This window comes from Eucyclogobius newberryi, unplaced genomic scaffold (assembly GCF_026437365.1).
Source record: "Eucyclogobius newberryi isolate DKJ021-1_F unplaced genomic scaffold, fEucNew1.0.hap1 SCAF_11, whole genome shotgun sequence".
Taxonomy (NCBI): Eukaryota; Metazoa; Chordata; class Actinopteri; order Gobiiformes; family Gobiidae; genus Eucyclogobius; species Eucyclogobius newberryi.
In genome coordinates, this window is record NW_027315735.1 from 8,682,903 (window position 1) to 8,689,736 (window position 6,834).

Consider the following 6,834-nt stretch of genomic DNA (forward strand, 5'->3'; position numbering starts at 1 on the left):
ACCACCTTTAAGATATGAGAGGTTCTGTCTATAGAAGTTTTGTTTATAAGAGTTTTTGTTTATAAGAGTTCTTCTATTAAGAGTGTTTTTTAAAACTTCCTATAAGTTATCTGTTATTTTCTTCTGTATCTACTTGCGTTGCAACAACGAAATTTCCCCATGTGTGGACAAATAAAGGCATATCTTATCTTATGTACTGGTTAAAGGAACTATTAATGGAAAGGTTTTTACTTGATTGAATGTGTATGTACCCAGAATATAAAGCTCAAACAAGACTTTTATAGGTATTTACCTATTTATAGTAATGACCGTCATAGCCCTTTGACTGAAATATTCATTAAAGCTTTCAAGGGGAATAATATATAAATTATATAAATGTATTAACAACCTGAGCAGTCACTCTACTGATTACATTAAGGATGAATGGGAAAGAGAGGGTCACCTTGTTCGGAATGATGAGTGGGAAAGTATTTGTACAGCTCAGTGGAAAACCACAAAATCTGTTTTCCGTTTGAAGAGAATTCTGTTGGAAAAATGTGTCCCGTTTCTTTATAAGCCCATGTCAAAGTGCCCATTAGTCACAGGGAAATGCAGACTGTTGTCAGACTGTGGCAGCCACGAGGCAAACCACTATAATGTGTTCTGGGATTGTCCTGTTGTTCAAAAGTATTGGACTGAGATCAACAAAGCTTTACAGACAATTTATGACATCACCATCCAAATGGATTTCAGCACTATGTACAGTTGAAACCAGAAGTTTCAGTACACCATGATAAAAGACACCAACAGATTTTTTCCTCACTGTCAGACGTTGAACAAAAATGAACCTTTCCTGTTTTAGGTCTGTTAGAATTTAAAAAAAAGAAAGGTTTATGCGCTATACCAGAATGATAATGATATAAAGATTTTATTTTACAATATTTTATTAATCTTCCCTCAGTCAGAAGCTCACATACACTAAAATGACTATGCCTTTAAACAAAATGGGAATGCCCAGATGATGATGTAGCAGCCCGGTGTAAACGCTCTCTCTTCTTTCTCGTATGAAATTTCCCCATGTGGGACAATAAAGGAATATCTTATCTTATCTTATCTTATGTTGTTGGAAGATTCTGATTGGTTAATTGACAACATTTGTGGATGTTTTTTAACGCACACCTGAAACACTCTGCTTCTTTGTGTAACAAAATGGGAAAGTCTATAAAGAAAATAGTCAGGATATCAGAAATAGAATTGTGGACTTGCACAAATCTGGTTCATCCTTGGGTGCAATTTCTAAACGCCTGAAGGTAGCATGATCATCAGTTCAAACAATTATACGCAACTATAAACACCATGGGAATGTCCAGCAATCATACCGCTCAGGAAGGAGACGGCTTTTTGGGTCCCAGAGATGAACGTGCTTTGGTCTGACGTGCAAAAGACCTGGTGAAGATGCTGGCTGAAGCTGGTAAAAATGTATCATTATCCACAGTGAAACGGGTCCTGTACCGACATGGGCTGAAAGGCTACTCTGCTAAGAAGAAGCCATTACATAAAAAACGCAAGAGCAGAGGCTCGTCTGGTCTTTTATCTGATTCGGGGGTGTGGCTTAGAGTGGGAGTGACTTTAACTCTTCGTCAACTTATTCTCAATTTGGACAAATTTAACTTACACCATCAAAAATGACATGTAACCATAACCAAATTACTGCAACATCGTCAATGAACACACATCATTAGCAGGTAATGAGGATGTACATTAAGTATGACATGAACACATTTCAAAAACAGTTCTTATGGCAAACTAAACTAAAACATGATTTAGTTATACGTTTAGATCACACAGTGAGCATTCAGTTTAGATGGCAAAAATAGTCATAAAGGACTTATTCCTGAGAAACTTTCTATCCTGTTCTTTATCAGAGGTGTTGATCTAAGGGGAAAGGGCTCTGCTGAAGACAGTGTTGCTAGTCCTTAGGGGATGGGTAACATTCCTGATCTAGCCAACATTTGCTTTGCAGTGTCTTGAATTGTGAAAAGGTACTGTCTTTCAAAGGTCTTTTCGGGACATATGTCCCCTACAATGATCACTGTCACGTTTGGAGGAAAAAGGGGGACGTGCTCAGGCTTGAGACCACTATGACAGTGAAACATGGTGGCGGAAGCATCATGTTTTGGGTTGTTTTGCTGCACAAGGGACTGGTGCACTTCACAAAATAGATAGCTTCATGAAAAAAGAACAATATGTGGAAATACTGAAGCAGCGTCTCAAGACATCTGGAAGAAAGTTAAAGCTTGGGCGCCAATGGGTCTTCCAAATGGACAATGGCCCAAAGCACACTGACAAACGACAAACTGGTGACCAAGTGACTTGAGGATCTCAATCCAATCGAAGATGTATGGGCAGAACTGAAAAGGCATGTGTGAGCAAGGTGGCCTCCGAACCTGTCTCAATTACACCAGTTCTGTCAAGAAGAACGGGCCAAAATCCCTGCCAATTATTGTGCGAAGCTTGTGGATGGATATCAAAAACGTTTGACCCAAGTCCTTCAGTTTTAAGCCAAGAGTACCAAATATTAATGATTTGTATATAAACTTCTGACAAAATGAAGAATAAAAAATGTCTTAAAAATGTGTACTTCTCATTAACGTCATTTTACAAAAATAATTTTATTAATCCTAACGGACCTAAAACTGGGAAAGTTTATTACGATTTCATATCTGACATGTCTTTTTATATAGGGTATGTAAACTTCTGGTTTCAACTGTATTTGGGCCTCATACCCCTACCATGAACGCAACCAGCCGCTATCTTTGGAGCATCTAACTAGCTGCGGCGAAGAAGGCTCTTGCTAAAAAAATTTATGACACAAAATGCACTGCCAATCAAAAATTGATAAATTTGACAGACTTTGGACTAAATGGGATGTTTCCTTTGGGTTTTGTGTGCTAGGATTTTCTCTTTTCTTATTTGCTGGATGTCTACTGTTTTTGATTTATGTCTGTCTGTGTAATCCCTCATTTGTCCAGGAGTGTTCCATTGTAGAAAAATATTAAATTGTAGTTATCTGGACTCTGTTTTTTTTTTTTTTTTAAATGTTTCGACTCTTATGTGAGAGTCTCACTCTAAGAAATAAAAACGGTGGGTTAAGATTCAACCTTCCAGTCGTTTGTAATGGCTTTTGAATCCCTGGAGAGCTAGACGCCCAAGGCATTTGGATGCTAATCAGTTACACAGGGAGGAGAGAGAGTGTGTCAGGTACAATAGGAGGCTGATAGCTCATTAAAGGGCTGATAATAAACAAAGAAGCTAGTTTGATAGAAAACAAAAAGGTTTAATTTCTGGTGAAACCATAACACCTTTTATCAAGAGGTCCTGCCCGGTGAGCAGGGCGCACTCAGAGTAGGATAAATATCGGAGTTCCCGGTCTTGATTCGCAGATTGAGAATGACTCTCGGATGAATGCCGAAACGTCCAGATGACTACAACTGAATCTTTTTCTACATTTATGTCTGTGCTCTCTCTGGTCTCGTTTTTTCTGTCACTGTGTATTTTCATGTGTTGTTAAATAAAAAAAAAAAAAAGCAAATATTATTAAAATTAAATTGATTCAAATTCCAATATAAGCGTATATTTACGTCTCCTACCTGTGAATCACAAGGAGCCCAACTCTCCACATAAATCCAGGAATGCTAACAGTGTCAGAGGTTAGAAAATGAAAGCTCGAAGGAGCGCCCTTTTTTAGTCACCACCTGCCGGCAGAAAATGGCAGGCACGTACTGCTAAGTGATTGATTTGTTGACTCAACCATGAATTCTCTGAAGTCTGCTCTTGATGTTGCAGCTCCATTAAAACAGAAAGTCGTTAGGCCAAAACGAGCCTCCCCATGGTACAATGAAAAATGCATAAACAAAGAGTTAAATTCACTGCTGTTGATCAAGCAGAGATAACTTCAGACATTATGTCCTCTAAAACGTCAACTTGTATCCTAGACCCGATTCAAAGCAAGACTCCTCAAAGACATCCTACCCCTAATTTAGATTATATTCTTAATATAATAAATACCTCATTAGAAAGTGGTTATGTTCCACAGCCCTTCAAACATGCAGTCATTAATCCACTGTTGAAAAAGCCTAATCTTGATCCTGACCTATTGGTAAACTACAGATCTATTTCAAATCTTCACTTTGTTTCAAAAATCCTTAAAAGAGTTGTGGTTAAACAGCTTTGTCGCCACCTATGGGACAAAGTAGTGCAGTGTTTGACGCCGCAACATTCTACTGCAGAGCAGTGGCGGCTCGCCCATGGGGGGCGCTGGGCCGCCGCCCCACCTGACCTGACTGCCTGTTTTTATTTAATTTAATTTTTTAAATAATCTCTCATTTTGAAAAAATAACCTGTGTTAATTAGATGCTATTGATGATTTTGCTTTATGGGTTTAGAACTCTCCAGAATTATATTTACATTATCTTTTCAAGTTCCACGTTAAAGTTGAACGTTTATCATGTTTGGTGTAGGAGCCAATGGGCTGTCTTGCCGGGGCGCTTGTTCGATCAGCCCCATTGTGCTGTATTTAAGCCAATGGCTCCCCTGTTGCAAGGCAAAAAAGAATACACATCCGCCAATCATTGTCGAGGAATTTTATGGGTTTGGGGCGCTGAAGACTAGTGCCCCAAAGTACCAAGATGCACCGCTGCAGCTGCTTGTTTACAGGCGTTTTCATTCCAGCAGCGAAGTGTGTAAAATGGCGACATCGGATGAATTTGCCGCAAATTCAGTCAAATCCTTAAATCTGCTTCTGAAGAAGAACTTTTGAGGAAAAGCTCATTGTAAAACAACTCGGACCTGACAAGCCAGAAGTGTACATAACCCAACAAACGAGAGAAAAGGGGAAAACATACACCAGAACCTTTTCCCGAGATTGTGCGTGTGATAGTTGGACTCTGTCTTCATGGCAGGGATCACCCAGAGGTTCACTCACAGCATACATCAGGTAGGCTATCATTTTTTTTGTGGTGATGAAATTGTGATATTTATAGGAAGTTCTAGTATTGTGCTCAGCCATGTGGACTCATGATGTCATTGTTTACAAAGAGTAGGTTGAAGGATAACCGAACAAAACTCTACTCCTGCTTGGCTCACGGGTACAATACTACATGCTGTTTCATTATATTTGGTAGGATGAAGGTCACATTAGTTGTGAATACAATCACCGAGTTTGAAAGGTATTTTCCGTTAATAGCGGAGTGACAGCCGATTAAACAAAGTGGTGCCGGCTAGCAAGCTAGTTTTAATGTGAGCACACTAGTTTTAACGGAGCGCTATGCTATTGCATGGCTGATTCGATTTTTTGTTTGGGATGACACACTGTTGTGTTAAATTAGTAGTTATGTGTGGTTTTAGCAAACACCGCCGCCGTGCTTTTTACGATTACCGTAATTAACAGCCACAGCGCAACAGATTTTCTCGTGCGGGCCACTTTACCGCGGTCGCTCTGGGGGGGGGAATCTACCGCTTTATTACGCGTTATCTAACCCTGGGATGACAAATAGGTTGAGAAGTATGCCTAAAATGCACCAGAATGCAGGAAATCACATCTACGAAATTCTAAATTTTAAATAGCCCCACCTAAAAAAAAATCACCAGCCGCCACTGCTGCAGAGGTTAAAATGTGATGTAGATTTCAGAAGGACAGACCTCAGCTGATTTAAATCCTGTTTATCAGATAGGTACCAGTTTGTCACTGTAAACCAGAGCTCCTCACCTTGTTATAAAGTAACCTACGGCGTGCCGCAGGGTTCCGTACTGTTTACTCTGTTACTGTTTATGCTTCCGTTAGGTAACATTATCAAAAAGCATGGCATTAACTTCCACTGTTTCCACTATTTATCAATGAAACTTGATTAAAAAAAAAAAAAATCAAATAGACAGACTCAGTGCTAGTGTGAAGGATATAAAAATCTGGAAGAAATTTAATTATCTGCTTTTTAACCCTGAAAAAAAAAGGTGCCAATGTGCTGGGCCTTAAACATCTGCAAGACTCTTTATCTGAGCAGATAGTCGCACTGGACAATGTCAGTGTAGCCTCCAGTTCTACTGTAAGGAACCTTGAAATCTTATTTAATAGCTTGTGTTCAAAGCGCATATATATCATCTGCGTAGTATAGCTAAAATCTCAAGAACCATGACCATACACATAATTTTAAATGTAATGACAGAAACTGCCACATATGCACATCATCACAATCAAATCAGTTCCAAAAGAGATAGAAAAAGCATCAAGATCTGAAGATTTGAGTTTTCTCAATCGGAGGTGATCTGACCCGCAAGCCATGTCCTAACGCATGATTGACCCGACAGAGAGAGGCGCCGGACCATCTTTATTAGGGACCCAAGTTAGCTGTGGACAATAACAACAAAGGAAGGGTGACATGACATTTTTCCATTACAGCCATTAAGAACCATTATATGTATGGACGCTAGTGCTGCACTGGCCAGTTAACAGAATAACAAATCAAACAGTAGACCAGATCCTTTTGTGGAGCTAAAGCAAGGCTTGTTCAGGGTGATGAGAATGGCTAGTTGTAACATTTGTATGGGTCCCAGCACATGTAAGTGTTCATGGTAATTATGTGGCATATGAACATGCAAAGGAATCTATTACAGAGATCAAACATAGATAAATAAGTGAAATTAAGTAAAATGGAAGCAAAAGCTATTGTCAAACAAAAAATAAAGCAAGGATGGCTGAAGGACTGGGATGTAGAAAGGAAAGAAGATGTCAAAGAAAGTGCTTGGAATTAGATGGGCACCGGAAAATAGATTATAGATAGATAAATAAGTTCCACACCT